This window comes from Bidens hawaiensis, unplaced genomic scaffold (genome assembly GCF_021521415.1).
Source record: "Bidens hawaiensis isolate Kalapana, Puna unplaced genomic scaffold, B.hawaiensis_p1.1 tig00037664_1, whole genome shotgun sequence".
Taxonomy (NCBI): domain Eukaryota; kingdom Viridiplantae; phylum Streptophyta; class Magnoliopsida; order Asterales; family Asteraceae; genus Bidens; species Bidens hawaiensis.
In genome coordinates, this window is record NW_027505497.1 from 35,036 (window position 1) to 42,042 (window position 7,007).

Genomic DNA, 7,007 nt, shown 5'->3' on the forward strand with positions numbered 1-7,007 from the left:
GACCTACTCGCCGGAAATATTACTCAAACCACCAACACACCAACGAAAAAAAAACTTGAATCCTTTGATATCAAACCCGAGAATTGAATGGTTCAAAAGGCTCTTATACCAATTGTAAGTCCCGTTGATGGATCTTTCAATATGATATCAACAACCACAACGTTATTGCGGAATATAACGTAAGGTGATTCAAGATAAACAAGTATAACACGTAAGAACACGAGATGATGCCTCAAAACACACGTTTGATTAACGTCGGGTGCTTAAGCACTAGGTTACACAAAACACACGTTCACACACAATGCTATGAACGACAAACCCAAACCCTATACAATACATCTATATATATATGGGAACACACAACCTAGCCCAACATAAAGCTCAAGCCCCTTTGTGATCATGGTTTTCATACATACACCCAAACACGAATTACATTAAGCTATAACTAAGTACAAACCAACTAAATGTAGACCCAACAATTATAATCTAAGCGAGTTTTCATTCTAATCGAATCGGGTATTCATTCTAATCGATTCGAGTTTTCATTCTAACTGAAATCGATTTTTCATTCTAATCGAATCAAGTTTCAATTCGATTTTATCGTTTCAATTCAATTCGTTTTCATTTTGATTAGATTTGTTATAATTCAATTCGATTCGTTTTCCTCCAAACGAATTGAGTTTCTCAGGAACTCGATTCAAATATGGTTTTCCATGCATTTCCAATTAAATAACTTTCTTACATCCCGTTATGCCTGTTTTGCTGATGAAACGAGTTGTGGGTTGTAACAACTTCATTTTCTTGATTTAAAATGGACCGAAAAATACCCAGTTGTCCTGTTTCATTCAAAACAACTTGTTTAGGATCAAATTTAAGTTTTTTTACATTACCCATCCCGATTTGCCCAAATATCAAATCCTATGGCAAACCGACCTAAAAAAACCCAATCTTTACAACAAGAACATACCTTTCTTGGATCTGCTTTGGTTCGGATCTAAGTTAACACATGATCTAGACGGGTTTCTTGTTGTTTGATAATGTTTGAATCACCAAATCTTCATTTCTTTAGCCCAGATCTGAATCCGGGTTGTAGGAGTGTTTTGTGTGTGTTCTTTTAGTGTGTATGGAGGCTTGATGAAGGAAATGAGGGTTTTAGGGTGGTTCAAGAGTGTTTATATATCCCTAAGCTCATGGGCCTAAGGCCAATCATCATCCCTTATTTCATCTTTTATTGTCCAACCACATACTATATTATTTTTATTTAACTTAGTTAAATAATATCACAACATTAAGTAAGCAAAATTCTTTTCTTTATTATTATCAAAAGTAGGATATTATACACCTGAGATGAGTAATCGAATCTTGAACAATCGGTTGTTTGTTGTTGCTTCACGGAAAGGAAATATTCAAGAACAATAGAGAAAAATAGATAGGAAGAGTATACATGCTCTTTATCATGCTCCACACCCAGCAAACCCTGTCCACTCTTTTTTAACTGTTATCACAAAATAATCTGGCATGGCCTACCACTTTTCTAGCTATTAAATTGGGCTATAATTGGGCTTATATAATTTGATATGTAGGGATCTGAATATGGAAAATTCATTATGCTTAGTTTTGTAGGATTTAAATTTATTTATATAAATATATATAATATATATTATTTATGACGTCATCTGAGTCAAACTCCTAACACCTGTTCGCCCTCTCGGATCGGTCTGACTTTTGACCCGGTAAGGCGCCCGGGCCATGGCTGAAACATTCCTTTTGACTTTAACTTTACTTAAGTTATTAACAAGCTAATTTATATGAGACGGTAAAGAAGCTACGAAACACGATTAGTCAAACATAAATATAACTAGATTAGTAATTACCATAACCATTTAAACAATTTCAAGAATTACTACGTCAGATACAAGGCTGCGTAATAATGTGTGGGACTATGATACAATAGTGATGGTAAATTTGTCATGCATAAACCTTAGTGAGCAGCTTTGTAATCACCCTTTTAGTTCATATATAAACTTAGGCTAAGGTGTATAAATCCCTCAGCATCCTTCCCCTTATTCATCACGTCTACGCCATGTTAGTTTTTTTCCCTATCATTTAACATTACCCTTCAACACTCTTCAATGTAGAGGTATACACCCTTTTCCCATTCTCTATTTTTTTAAGTTTGATACAAAAAAGGAGAGGGAGAGTACGTGATAGGACTGACTACGTCACCTTCACATCACGCATGACCAACAAAGAGGTGGGGCAAAGTTCCAGGGGTGTCACGTGTGTGACCCCTTTCCACGTAGGACGTCACATCAGATTAAATCCCGTCACGCATTATGGGAGTTGGAGTATACAGGTTGGTCTTAGTTCATAAATAATTTGGATCGGGATCAACAAAAAAGAAGATTGTGAAAATTTTTAAGTTTAAATTTCTTATATTTGTTTACTAGCTTTAGAGTAAAGCACGAGATTCTTATAACAGATATAATTAAGTTATACAAATTAAATTATTAAATTCAAATAATTTACATTTTGTCAAACTAGATGGTTTTATAGGTTCGAATTATATTTTCTAATATAATATTATACAAATATGTGGTGTATTCTCATACAATTTCTTTATAATCATGAAAAAGATGCAATTAATGATTTTATTAGTTTTAATTATATATTTTTAATGCAATATTGAATTCTAATAATAGATGATAAGATGTTTCATTATGAATAACATATAAAAAGAACATCACATAAAAAATATTAGCATGAATAAAATACACTTTTGGATTACAGTTTCAATAAATATGGATGAAAATTCAATGCATTTATGGAGGTTGAATGAATATGTTAGAATAAAATTGGTATTTATTCATAATTTCTTTTTGTGTTTATAATTTTAGGCCTTTAAATATCGTTCATTAAAAATTACTACATTTATTTCCAACAATCAAAAGTGTATATAAGTTGATTTAACGAAAATAAGATAAATATGATTATATTAAAGATATAAATAGTTTAATTATATTGATATAAATACCCGCATATTTTTAATACCTATAATTTAGCTAATTAATTATTTGATTAAAGAATGCATTGATATCTTTTGATTATACTCACACAAATATGTTTCATTATAAATAAAAGAATTGTTTTGAGTAGAAAAATTAGGCTATAAATGTATCTTTAAGTGACATATGTTCATAGTTATTTTCTTTTATTAGAATACTAGCTTTAGAAACCCGTGTATTACACGGGATAAATTAATAAATAAATTACAATAAATAATTTAATAAAAAAAAAGACAATTAAATCTCTTTATATTTGAATTTTAAATCGAGAATGAGTGTTCTACTATCGGTATACAATAATGAAGCAATACCACTGGAAACAACATAAAAAACAATGATATCGAAAGACGTAACTAACTCTTTCACAAAAATGTTATACATTCCATAACCAGCCATAGACAAAAAAAAAAACACCAGATTTTTCTTTTTGAACAGATTTCATGTTGTCCTTATAAACACATTATTGTTTAGTTATCACAATATTCTTGTAGTAAATATAAAAAATACACGTAATTATATTAATACTTTTTATATTAAGTGTGTTTAAAATAAAATTTATGACATTAATAATTCAATCAATGGAGATTGACCAATTAATACGATATGTTAAATTTATAATTAATATTATATTTAGAACCAATATTTTTTTTCTTTTCCATCAATAGAAGAAAAGTAATTTTAACGGGAATTTGATAATGAGAATTAATCTCAGAATGATATTTGCCCATAGTTATTTTCTTTTATTAGTATAGATAGATGTATATTGTTTAAATTAGTTAGATTTACTGGTTAGAGTTTCATAGTTTATTAAGTTCAATTGAGCTAGACTATGATTAGTATTTTTGATTAATTTAGTATAATTAGAGAGTTCGTTTCATCAAGGTAGTGGCGTATGAATGGATGAATTATGGTCATCCCCAGATTCTTTAGAAAAGGGTCACAAATTTTGCCTGTGTTCCACTTATGTTATTGAATCATTGAATGTATATATAGGCATACAATTGTGCCGATAGGCCACTACCGGTGGTTGTATTTTACAATATGAAGGGATACGGCATTAGTACATTCAAGGATAATCGAATTAAGATGCAACCGGTTAGGTTTCTACCGCTAATCTGGAATGAAACTGAGAATCTAAGTAATACGTAGAAGCAAAGCAATAGAGAAAAGGATCAAATACAAACAAGGAGATCGAAGGAATAAGGCATCTACAATTTAACAATCTTCATGTTCATTCTCTCCTTCTCTATTGGCTTTATATTGCGTGATGGTTTTTCACGATCTAGCATATCTACTCTGTTGCCGGGCTCATTAAATGGACTTATGAAGAGTGAATGGAATAAATAAGAAAATGAAATGGATCATTACCATTCTTTTGTCTTGTTTGGTTAACCTATGGTAATGAAATAAATAATTACTTTATGTTGTTTGGTATTCAAAAAAATTGTAAGAAATGAAATGGAAATAATAAAAATATTCCCATCCCAAAATATATTTTTTTACAAAAAAATAAAAACAATAAAAAAAACTGAAATGGCAATGGTGGTGGTGATAGCTCCGGCGACGAAAACGGTGGTGGTGGAGGTTAGGCGGGGTGGCTGTGGTGGTAGGGGTGGCGGATATGGTAGCGAAAGTGATGTCGACGGTAGGGTGGCGGCGACGGTGGTGGTGGTTAGACAGCGAAAGTGGTGGTGGTGGTTATGGTCAGGTGGCGGTGGTAGCGCTAGTGGTAAGGTGGTGGTGGTGGTGGTGGCGGAGGTGGTGGCGACGGTGACGGTGGCAGTCAGGTAGTGGTGGTGGTGGTGACAATGGTAGTGGTGGTGGTGGTTGTTAGGTGGTGGTGATGTTGAGAAAATAGGGTGATGGAGGAATGAAATGAAAAAAAAAAGAGGTGTAGAAAGGAATGGTTTTGATGGAACGGGATTCCATGTGTAATGGAAGATTTCATTCTATTAATTAACCAAACATCACTTTCTTCAATCCCACGTAATGAATCATTCCACTCCGTCTGTCATTCATGCATACCAGACGCTACCTTAAGTTCTTAAATTATTTTGTGAGGGTATACACCTTTGCCACCAGTTCACTACCTATGACTATATGGTTATATATATATATATATATATATATATATATATATATATATATATATATATATATATATAACTGGTAAAACATTTTTGTTGAATTTCAATTTTTTTTTATTAATCGACTTGTAAATCATCCTTTAATTTTATAACATCATAGCTTATACATTTCGAGTGTAGAGCGGAAGTAAATATTTGTTAAAATCTTGTAATACAGCATATAGGTTTTCAAGAATTAAAAAAATTAAAAAATGCTTCATAATTTTAAAAATTTTAAACTATTTATTTTAATTCTTCAAGTTTCAACATTGTTCACATTTTTATGTGTAAATTCTTTTTAGCATTAATAAACCATGGGTGACTTCTGAAAATATAAACCGCTGAGATGTTTTGGGTTCAAGTTTCATATGTAACAAAAAAAAGGGTTACAAGTTGGGACACAAGGTTTTCTCACATATAATGGGTTTTCAGTTAAGGGTGATCTCTGGTACTCCAAGAATGGAGATGAATAACGGGCCACCATCAGTGATACAAGTTAGCCGTTTAAACAATAAACAACAACCAACAACAACAATACCAACACAAACAACACCAACACCAACACCACCACCACCATCACTACTAACAATAGCAACAACAAAAACAACAAATGACATTATTGTCCAGATTTTCTATAGGGGTGTTCTCCGTACACAGTCCTTTTTGGGGAAACATCGTCCAATAAACTGTGTATAGAGCTATATCCAGCGCATATTGAGCATATTTTTTCCTCAAAAGGAATTTTTTCTTTCTTTTTTATTTGTTATTTCCCTTTTTTTTATTATTACTTAGTTTTTGTCAAAAATATTTTTTGTTGTTTTTCGTTTCTGTATTATTATTAACTAGCAAAAGTGCCTGCGCGTTGCTGCGGGTTCGTGCATGTTATCTCCTTGTATTGGTTTGCAGTATTTAGCGTGGTGTGTAATAGATTATCAGTGCGAGCGAGCGTTCCATATGTGCATTGGTTTGTTGGGTGTTTCTTTAAGAGGGGCTGGGGGTACTAAAATATTAGCAGATGTATATACATTGGATATATATATATATATATCGTATTTCGTGAAATATTTGTTAATAAAGTAGGTTTTTGGGTTTCGTGAATATAAATCAACATAAATGATTGAATGTGTGTTAATTGGGGAGTAGTTAGAGTTGAAATTTACGCAGGAAATGAAAGAAATGATCAAATTAAAGCTAATGAGTTGTCGGATAACGGATGATGGTAAAGGGGTGGGCATACGTGAATTGTTTATGTATATGCATATTGCCGTATGCACATATTTGGATCGTTGATGTTATAAAGTCACTATTTAACTTGAAAAAACAAAAACTTTTTGATTTGAGGCATTACAAACTAACAAGTAGGAATGTGATGAGAATTAAGAAAACGATACGACGCTAACATAGTCATAAAACCATATGAGATATGCAAGACAATTCCATCAACTCACAAATTAACACCCATTCAACCCTACACTCAAATCGGTTACCAGATATATAAACACACATTTAGCACCCATCTAACAAATTAACTGCTATTAAACTCATATTAAGTAATATTTATATCGGCTTGAGAATCCCCTGAAAATAATATATCAGTTACTGGTTTTTAAGTTCAACAAAAAATAATTAAAAAAAATTAATTAAAAAACATATGATTGATACTTATCAATTGTGTAAGGCATGAATGAAGGCGAGTTTAAACACCTCATATAAAATTAAATCCATATTATGAAACAACAAATAAAGGGAAACGAACCTAGAATGGAACTTTGGTTGTGATGTTACCCGTAGCAAGCATATAAATCCTGACGAAGAC